Source organism: Podarcis cretensis (genome assembly GCF_951804945.1).
Source record: "Podarcis cretensis genome assembly, chromosome: 1".
Classification (NCBI taxonomy): Eukaryota; Metazoa; Chordata; class Lepidosauria; order Squamata; family Lacertidae; genus Podarcis; species Podarcis cretensis.
The window spans coordinates 28,123,058-28,129,564 of NC_137170.1; the positions used below are offsets into that span (position 1 = coordinate 28,123,058).

The window sequence follows — 6,507 nt, forward strand, 5'->3', positions numbered from 1 at the left end:
AATGTACAGAGAATTAATACATTATTAATACATGTTTCCCCAATCGGCTGCTATTGAGCTCAGCACGTTTCTAGGTGGCTTTTAACAATAGCCCATAGCCAGTTCAAATGTCTTTGATGCACTCGTTTCAACATACTTCTGCTTCCATTTGTGAGATTTTGTTTGTGGCTTCTGAAGAGTCCTTTGCAATGTCCACACTATGCATGTGTAGGGTTACTCCTTTGGTGCTCCTCTGACCCGGATGTGCGCCGGAAATAGCGTGTGCACACGCACATGGTGGGTGCTCCTCCGACCCAGAAGAGTGCGCATGCACACACGCTCCGGCCCATCCTCCGACGAACAGAGCATCAACCAGCCCATCCTGGGATAAGGTTGCTGACCTTTGAGCTACATTGTGGTTCCAAACCAGGTAAAATTAGTTATGCTTACATCTATTTCAAATTAGTGGGCCAAGTTAGCCACAACTGGCTGAAGGACTGCAACCAGTGATGTGTGGTGAAATTTTTCATAGGGTAACAGTTAGGGCCAGAGGCGCCACAGTGTGAGAGGGATGGGGAGGGCAATGTCATGCATGTGATATTGTGACATCTTGATGTTGCACACATGAGCATGGTGCCTCCTCCCTAAGCTGGACATAAGTGTCCTGGGCTTTGTGAAGGAGGTGCCAGGGCTCTGACAGGATACTGGAGCCCTCCTGCCTCCTTCCAAAAGCCAGATAGGCTTTGGGAAGATGGCAGGATGGATCTTGGACCCATTGGAGCCTCGCACCTCCCTCCCTAAGCCAGGCAGAAGTTTCCCAGGCTTTGGGAAGGAGGCATCAGAGAAGCATTTAGGGAACTAGCCTAGTCCCCTTATTCCAATGACCACGCACCACTGACTGCAGCACAAACAACCATCTAGCCCATGGGTAGGCAAACTAAGGCACAGGGGCCTGATTCAGCCCAATCACCTTCTAAATCCAGTCTGCAGACGGTCCGGGACTCAGCGTATTTTTACATGAGTAGAACGTGTCCTTTTATTTAAAATGCATTTTGGGGTTATTTGTGGGGCATAGGAATTTGTTCTTCTTTTTTCAAAATATAGTCTGGCCCCCCACAAGGTCTGAGGGACAGTGGACCAGCCCCCTGCTGAAAAAGCTTGCTGACCCCTGCCTTAGTCCAATGACCACATGCCACTGACTGCAGCACAAACAACCATCTAGCCTTACATTTAATTCTGGAAAAAGTTGGCAGTGTTGTTGCTTTTAACCCAGCACTTCCTAACCTGTAAAAGCAAATGAGATACCGTTTGCCTATTTGCCTAACATTTGCATTTCCCCTATGAGTCCCATAAGCAAATGTGAGCCCACACCACTTTTCCTACAGGAAGAAGAGGAGAGGGGGGGGAAATCAACACTTTTATTTAGAACTAAATTACTATTTTTCCTGCATAAGGCAAGTCATTAACCTTTGCCTAATCATTACCTCTGGAGATAATTAAAACCAATCCCACAGAAATCCCAGCTAATATAGTAAGCTCTTGAAAAATAATACAGAGAAGGAAATGGTACTTTGCTTCCCAGACAGACTGATTTCCCCAGAGAATATGAATTTCTGGGAACTTTACAAACTCCTGTCTTGGAGCAAAATGTGACTTTGAAATGGACAGTTTGTATTAGGTTAGCAACCGCCTGGAAATGTATCCTTTATTAATGGTCTTGGGGGGGTTGCCAGTAAATGGGTTTAGTTTTGCCTTTAGTGGTGCCTGATTAGAGCCCAGGAACTGATAAAAGGATGCTAATATTTCTTAATGCTGGTGGATGTTTCCTGAATGGGCAATTCATCCATAAGAGTAGAGTCTGAGGGCCAAATAAAACATATGGTAGTTGTGTGGTTGTTTTTGTTTAAGAAGTAGCTGCTGTGGGGAGTACAGTGGTACCTCAGGTTAAGTACTTAATTCGTTCCGGAGGTCCGTACTTAACCTGAAACTGTTCTTGACCTGAAGCACCACAATATTCTCAAGCACCTGAAGCTTGAGAATGCTGGAGCAAATATTTTACAGAAGCTATTATTTGATCCCTCTTTATGTGCTCTAGATATTTCAACAGTGTTTACCACTGGATTAATTCATTGATTTAAGCATTCTTATGTGCTCCTCACCTCTATCATGTTTGTATAACAGAACATAGGAGACTTTTTAATGATGATGATGGTATCATTTGACTTATAAAAACAACTGAAAGCAACTTATGAACACAACAGAAATACAGTGGTACCTCAAGTTAGGGACTTAATTCATTCCGGAGGTCCGTTCTTAACCTGAAGCTGTTCTTAACCTGAAGCACCACTTTAGCTAATGGGGCCTCCCGCTGCCGCCGGAGCACAATTTCTGTTGCGTGTTGAGTCCCACAATGCCACCCCCAAAAAAAATCACACTTCACACATTAATTTTTGTTTAAGGTTTTTGGCATAATTTTGGCCACAACTTTATTCAAAATACAAAAAATGTGAGTGGTTGCTTTGGCATTGGTTATGACTATCTGTCCTTGCCCTCAGGGACAGAGCTGGCCTTCTGGACACCAACGGAAGCCAGCGTGGGAAACAAGTATTGGGTGAGAAAATGAAGCTGGGCATCAGTCCCTCACTTCTCACCCTCATGTTCCTGTGGGGCTTGCACAGCCCAAGTCCGACGCCAGGGACAAGGACAAAAAGAATGGCAAGCCCCTGGATTCCTTTAACAGGATTCCCTTTCCGCACCATTTGGAGGGGTAGGCACTTACCCCTCCAAGCACCAATTTAACCAATGCCTAACCACCATGGAGCCTTCAGCTCACCGCCAAACCACTCACAGACCCAACCAAGCCTTCAGCTTAGCCACCACCGCACCCAGCCAAGCCTCATTCCATCCCTAAGGCAGAAAGGTGCACGCCATCATCTCTGAAAAAGGATTCAGCCTGAAAAAGAATCTCAGGGTGGGAAATCACATCACCACCCAGCTCAAAAATCTTTTTAGACACCGCAGAATTGATGCATTTTCTGGCCCTTTCGGTGGCAGCTGGGCAACGACTGCCCATCCAAACACGTCGTTGCAAAAGCTTTGACCAAAATATTTTTTGCTGTCGGCACCACTGCCCGCAGCTTCTCCAGGTCACCCAAAATTGCAGCACGTAGTGAAAAACAGTCCATGGAAACCAGGTTGTTCTCACCCAGCTGCACCCTGACAGCAGTGGGCAGCCCTTCCAGCAGCACCTGCCTCCGAATCAGCGGCAGGAATTCTGGCCAGAGCATTCCCCGTCTGGACAGCCAAGGCAACTGCACATGTGGAGGAAGGCCGAGACCCGGTCCCAATCCGGACTGCCGTGCACTGATGCCAGCCCAATGCATGATGCTGTGCTCCACCATCCAGATGCGGACAGCTGCTAAACCTAAGATAAAACAAGCAAAAATTGTAAGACACCAATAATGTTAACGAACATAACCTTGGAATGCATTCGATTTCCAACGACCTGTATTTTATTTTCCACTGCCTTATTAACACGCTTTCCGGCCTCCTCGGTGGTAGTTTGTCTAGGCATTGGTTCCCGACTAGCTGCACCTGACCTCAGCAGGGCAGCACTGACGACTGGGCCCCACCATATTGTCAGTACCAGCAAACATTGTGGGGGAGCAATGAATCCCAAGGCAATCGCATCCAGCCAGGTGTTGTTCCCCATAGGGGAAAGATGCACCCCATCTGCCCTAAAGAGGGCAACAGCCTTGAAGAAAAATAGCAGGGTGGAATATTACAGAACCACCTAAAGCAATGACCTATTTTATTTCATTCTATTTGTTATTTTATTTTATTTACTTTATTTATTTTATTCTATTGTCCACCGCCTTATTAACATGCTTTCTGGCCTGCTCGGTGGTAGTTTGTCTAGGCATTGGTTCCAACTATCTGCACCTGACCTCAGCAGGGCAGCACTGACGACTGGGCCCCACCATATCGTCAGTACAAATAAACAGCGTGGGGGAGCAATGAACCAGGATCAGACTCAAGCTCACCCCCCAACTGCTCCCAGGGACTCTTGCGTGGCCCTACCCCTCAAAAGGGGTCGACAAAAGCATGGCAAATCCTTGGATTCCCTTAATGGAATATCTTTGCGCATTGGAGGGGACAGGTGCTCCAATCCCCCCCCCTCCAGACCACCTTGAACCAATGCCTTAAATTATTTTGAGTCCAGGGAGAGCTGCCATCAACTCAATCCAAGCCCTCTTGCATGCAGGAATGCAAACTTATGCTGGAGGAAGACAGCAAACATTCTCGCCCAGCTGTACCACCAGCACTGCGGGAGGACCTGCACAGGTCACACTCGACCGCACCAAAGGAAGGATCTCCTCCCAAAGCGTTCCCCATCTGGACATCCAGTATATGTTCACATGGGCAGGAAGACTGAGATGGCGCCCCAGTCCAGACTCGTCAGCGCGCTTGCCAGCCCAGTGTACGATGCTGTGGCCCAAATGTGCACAGCTGCTCCTATGAAATAAGGAAATAACAGACAAGCATCAGCACAGACATCATTGTGACACTTCCTGATATAACCCTTGTCAGCGTCAGACTTCCAATGACCCGTATTCACAATCCTGTCTGACAGGCCCCCAGTGTGCAGCCTTTGCAGCAGCACCTAATCGTAAGGAATGAAGCGTGTTCAGCAGTAAGCAAGCCGCAGGCCGTAATAACTGGTGCACGACGTAAGCACATTGATGCCTGGCTAACGGGAACCCATTTTCATGCACTAGGAGCGGGCCAGCCCCCAGGGAAATGAAAAGCCAAATATTCTGTTATCCATAACCGGGCAAGGGCCCTCCTCACCTGTGGCGGGAAGCCTGATTGTGGCACTCCTGCCCACTAAGTCTGCTTTAGAGTTCCCAACTCAAATGACAAGCTCCAAAGCCCATAAGGAAAAGTCCTGAAGCAATAAGCCTCCAGACTCTCAGCCCCGTGCTGGCTCCAACAACCATTTCCCCAACCCTCAGTGCCAAAATGCAATGGACTACTGAAAGGAGTCTCGCCTTGATCTTTAACCAGCAGACAAGTTTTTACTTGTTGCAGATACTGCACAGGTAAAAATTGACCGACTTCCTGCCCACTGTCCTATGAGGTTGGGGCCTATTCCAACCTTCCAAGGCCCTGCGCACTACAAACTTTATACAAGGGTCTCTGAAAAATAAAGCTTCAGTGTAACAGACATTGCAGCGGACTGAATTCAGCATGCCCAATCTGCAGCAGGTGGACCAAATACTGCAGGATCTGCTCAGAGGATGGGGGCCAGTTCATCTGAATGGCCGAGGACTGCCAGCTTAAGGCTAAGAAATCCATCCAGTCCTTCCCATAAGAGCTAAAAGCAGAAGGGGAAATGGAAGCTGCTGCTCTCTGTAATTACTAATTGTTGTCAAAATGCCACAGGTGGTCTGGAAAAGTCTGGCAGTAGCTGAGTGTCTGGAGCCCAGGATCTGAAGCGCTCCATCTGAAAATGGGATAGAGTGTCAGCGACATCATTAGAGGATCCCGTAATCAGGAGAGCAGAAAGCACAATATGAAACCTTAAGTGGCGCAGCTCGAAAGCGTGAGCAGAGGGGCGGAGACTGTGGTAGAGCGTGAGGACTGTTTTGCCAAGATGCTCACAACTACCTGGTTATCAGACCAAAAGCAGATCCGATGGTCACTGAACTCCTCGGGCCACATGTGAACTGCTACTACAATGGGGAAAACTCAAGAAAAGTGATGTCACATGATTGCCTCACCACACTGGGCTGGAGGCCATAGCTTTGCAGACCAGCAGCCCTTGAAATAAAAAACCAAAGGGCAAAGATCCAGCAGCACCAGCATGAACCTGAAAATCCCTGTGCGGGTTCAAGGTATCCTGCCATGGCGAACTACTATTGCATACATTCAGGAATTGCAACCATCGCCTGATATCTGCCTTCACCTCACTTGGTAGGCGTACACAAAAGTAAGCGGACCTCAGGCCACAGGCAGCCTGGCCTAGTGGGAAGATTAATTAAGTGACCCAGCAAGATCGGATCTGATGAAGCATCACTTGCTACAGAGGAAGTATTACAAAATAACTTCCTTCAAGGCAGACAGCTTTTCCATAGGCAAGTGGTATGTTTTAGCAACGATATCCAACTGGATCCCTAAATAAAATGGGAATATGGGCAAAAGGTATTGATGTGTAGATCAGACCCCACCTTCCATGGGAGGTTCAGCCGCTTAAATATTTGCATGGTTACTTTCATTATTCTGTTTCATATAATCCTGTTTAGCTGCAATAGGACAAAAAGAGAGAGTACTGTATTGATAATGCACAATATCTAACTGTACCATGAGATTTTCATTGCCATGCCAGAAATACCTATTTTTAAAATTTCCATTATTACCTTTGTTTCAGTTGTTAGCAATAATTAACAGGAAGAAATTAAACCCAAGGTTGTCACCTTTTGCTTCTTTTGGAACAAATTATCAGTTCAATCCATAGTCAGCTGAGCA

The 6,507-nt window shown here is 47.1% G+C and overlaps 1 long non-coding RNA gene across 1 annotated transcript; it reads right to left on the minus strand.

The window, feature by feature from the left end:
* Nucleotides 1-2,426: 2,426 nt before the first annotated feature.
* Nucleotides 2,427-6,183, minus strand: LOC307199194. The gene is made up of 2 exons (XR_013831825.1): nucleotides 5,650-6,183; nucleotides 2,427-4,494 (listed from the first exon to the last, which is right to left on the minus strand). It is a non-coding gene; the product is annotated as an uncharacterized lncRNA (long non-coding RNA).
* Nucleotides 6,184-6,507: the final 324 nt, after the last annotated feature.